Below are 4,023 nucleotides of genomic sequence, written 5' to 3'. Positions count from 1 at the left end.
TCCTTTTTATGACTGAGTAGTATTCTATTATATATATAAATATATATGTGTATATATATATATATATAATGTCTTCTTTATGTATCTGTTGATGGACACTTGGGTCACTTTAATATCTTGCCTATTATAAATAATGCTGCTATGAACATTGGGGTGCATATATCTTTTCATATTAGTGTTTTCATTTTTTTTTGGATATATACCCAGCAGTGGAATTGCTAGATCATATGGCAGTTCTATGTTTAGTTATCTGAGGAAACTCCATAATGTTTTCCATAGTGTGTGCACCAATGTACAATACCACTAACAGTGTACTAGGGTTCCCTTTTCTCCACATCCCGGCCAACATTTGTTATTTGTAGATATTTTGATAACAGCCATTTTGATGGGTATGAGGTGATATTTCATTGTGGTTTTTGCTTTACGAATTTGCATGTCATCCTTGGGCAAAGGGCCATGCTAATCTTCTCTGTATTGTTTCAATTATAGTATATGTGCTGCCAAAGTGAGCACTCTCATTGTGATTTTGATTTGCATTTATCTCATGATTAGTGATGTTGAGCATTTTTTCATGTGCCTGTTGCCCATCTGTATATCTTCTTTGTAATAATATCTATTCAGGCCTTCTGCCCTTTTTTTTTAATTGAGTCATAATAGCTGTTTATATGTTTTGGATATTAACCAATTATCAGTCATATCATTTGCAAATATATTCTCCCATTCAGTAGGTTGTCTTTTTTGTGTTGTCAATGGTTTCCTTTGCTATGCAAAAACTTTTAAGTTTAATTAGGTCCCATTTGTTTATTTTTGCTTTTATTTCTTTTGCCTTAGGAGACAGATCCAGAAAAATATTGCTACGATTTATATCAAAGAGTATCCTGCCTACATTCTCTTATAGGAATTTTATGTTTTAAGGTCTTACATTTAGGTCTTGACTCCATCTCGAGTTTATTTTTGTATATGGTGTGAGGAAATGTTCTAATCTCATTCTTTTACATGTAGCTGCCCAGTTTTCCCAGAACCACTTATTGTCTTTCCTCCATTGTATATTCTTACCTCCTTTGTCATAGATTAATTGGGAATAAGTGTGTGGGTATTTTCCTGTGTTCTCTATTCTGTTCCATTGAGCTATATGTCTGTTTTTGTGCTAGTACCATGCTGTTTTTGTTATTATTGCTTTGTAGTATAATCTGAAGTAAGGGAGCATGATACCTCCAGCTTTGTTCCTTTTTCTCAATATTGCTTTAGTAATTCAGGGTCTTTAGTGGTTTCATATAACTTTTCAGATTATTTTTTTCTACTTCTGTGGAAAATGCCTTGGGTATTTTAATAGGGATTGCATTAAATCTATAGATTGCTTGGGTAGTATGGACATTTTAACAATATCAATTCTTCCAGTTTGAGAACATGAGATATCTTTCCATTTCTTCATATCATTTTCAGATTTCGTCATCAAAGTTTTATAATTTTCAGGGTATAGGTCTTTCACCTCCTTGGTTATGTTTTTTCCTAGGTATTTTATTCTTTTGATGTGATTGTAAATGGGATTGTTTCCTTAATTTTTCTTTCTGGCAGTTCATTATTAGTGTAGCAGAGAAAAGCATCAGATTTCTGTATATTAATCTTGTATCTTGCAACTTTACTGAATGTATTTATTAGTTTTAATAACTTTTTTGGTGACTTCAGAGTTTTCAATATAAAGTTTCATGTCATCTGCAAATAGTGACAATTTTACTTCCTCTTTTCCAATTTGGATGCCTTTCATTTCTTTTTCTTGTCTGATTGCTGTGCTAAGCCTTCCAATACTATGTTAAATAGAAGTGGTGAGGGTGGACATCCTTGTCTTGCTCCTGTTCTTAGAGGAAATGCTTTCAGCTTTTCAGCACTAAGTATGATGTTAGCTGTGGGTTTTTCATAAACGGCCTTTATTGTGTTGAGATATGTTCCCTCTATACCAACTTTGATGAGACCTTTTATCATAAATGGGTGTTGAATTTTGGCAAATGCTTTTTCTGTGTCTATTGAGATGATTATGCGATTTCTATCCTTCCTTTTGTTAACGTGGTGTATCACATTGATTGATTTGCAAATATTGAACCAACCTTGTGTCCCTGGAATAAATCCCACTTGATCATGATCCTTTTTTTATAGTTTTGAATTAGATTTGCTAATATTTTTTTGAGAATTTTTGCATCTATATTCATTATTGAGATATTGGCCTGTAATTTTCTTTGTTCCTAATGTCTTTGTCTGGTTTTGGTATTAGGGTAATGTTGGCCTCATAGAATGAATTTGGGAGTGTTCGACTCTCTTCAGTTTTTTGGAGGGTTTTGAGATGGATAGGTATGCTCTTCTTTATGCGTTTGGTAGAATTCCCTAGTGAAGCTATCCAGTTCTGTGCTTTTGTTTGCTGGGAGTTTTTTAATTACAAATTCAATTTCATTACTAGGGGTAGGTCTGTTCAGATTGGCTATTTCTTCTTGATTCAGTCTTGGGAAGTTGGATAGTTCTAGAAATTTGTCCATTTCTTATATGTTGTCCAATTTGTTTATGATTTTTTTTATCCCTGTGGTATCTTATTTGTCCTCTTTCATTTCTTATATTGTTTATTTGAGCCCTCTCTATTTTTTCTTGATGAACTTGTCCAAATGTTTATCAATTTGTTTTTTCTTTTCAAAGAACCAGCTCTTGGTTTCATTTATCTTTTCTTTTTTTTTGGTCTCTATTTTATTTATTTCTTCTCTGATCATTATTATTTCATTCCTTCTGCTGACTTTTGGGCTTGTTTGTTCTTTTTCAAGTTCCTTTATATACTAATAGGCCGGGATTTTTATTTGAGAGTTTCCTTGTTTCTTGATGTAGGCTGTATCATTATAAACTTCCCTCTTATAACTGCTTTTGTGCATCCCACAGATTTTGGACAGTTCTGTTCCTATTTTTGTTTGTCTTGAGGTATTTTCTGATTTCTTCTTTGACTCAAATTTTTTCCAGTAGCATGTTTTTTAGCCTCCATGTGTTTGTGCTTTTACTATTTTTCTTTGTGTAAAAGATTTCTATTGTTGTGATCAGAAATAATGCTTGATATAATTTCTATCCTTTTAAACTTGTTGAGACCTTTCATGGCCTTGCATGTGATCACTCCTGGAGAATGTTCCACGTGAGTTTGAAAAGAAAGTGTACTCTTCTGTCTTTAGATGGAGTGTCCTTTAGATATCTATTAACCTGACTAGTCTGTTGTATCATTTAAGACCACTGTTGACTTTTTGGCTTTCTGTCTTTGATGTAAGACATTGATGTAAGTGGGGTGTTGAAGTACCCTGCTACTATTTATTATTGTCAACTTATCTCTTTATGTCTTTATTATTTGCTTTATATATTTAGGTGCTTCTCTATTGGGTGTATATATATTGATGAGTATAATATCTTCTTCTTGTATTGATCACTTTATCATTATATAATGTCCTTCTTTGTCTCTTGTTATAGACTTTGTTTTTAAAGTCTATTCTGTATCATGTGAGTATTGCTACCCCCACTTGTCATTGCCATTTGTATGAGAAATATCTTTTTCCAGCTTCTCACTTTTGTCTGTGTGTGTCTTTAGTTCTGAAGTGAGTATCTCATAGGCACCATATAGAAGAGTCTTCTTTTTTACCCAATCAGCCACCATGTTTCTTTTGATTAGAGCATTTAGTCCATTGACATTTAAAGTAATGATTCATAGTTATGTACTTATTGCTATTTTATTTCTTGTTTTCTGTTGTTTTTGTAGTTCTTCACTGTTCTTTTCTTCTTTTAGTTTCCTCCCTTGTGGTTTGATGCTTTTCTTTAGTGGTATGTTTGTATTCATTTCAGCCTTGTTTTTCTGTATCTATTGTAGGTTTTTGATTTGTGGTTACCATGGGGTTTGTACATGTTGACCTATAACTATATCTATTTGTTTCAAACTGGTACTCCTTCAAGTTCAGACACTTTCTAAAAGATCTACATTTTTTACTCCCTGCTCCCACATTTTGTGCTTTTGAT

The 4,023-nt window shown here is 32.7% G+C and overlaps 1 non-coding gene across 1 annotated transcript; it reads right to left on the bottom strand.

The window, feature by feature from the left end:
- Positions 1-405: 405 nt before the first annotated feature.
- LOC116752371 lies at positions 406-513 on the bottom strand. The gene has a single exon (XR_004349456.1). It is a non-coding gene; the product is annotated as a U6 spliceosomal RNA (small nuclear RNA).
- Positions 514-4,023: the final 3,510 nt, after the last annotated feature.

Source organism: Phocoena sinus, chromosome 3 (assembly GCF_008692025.1).
Source record: "Phocoena sinus isolate mPhoSin1 chromosome 3, mPhoSin1.pri, whole genome shotgun sequence".
In the NCBI taxonomy this organism is placed as follows: domain Eukaryota; kingdom Metazoa; phylum Chordata; class Mammalia; order Artiodactyla; family Phocoenidae; genus Phocoena; species Phocoena sinus.
The sequence above is the reverse complement of the archived record's forward strand: the minus strand, read 5'-3'. Positions and strand labels throughout refer to the sequence as shown.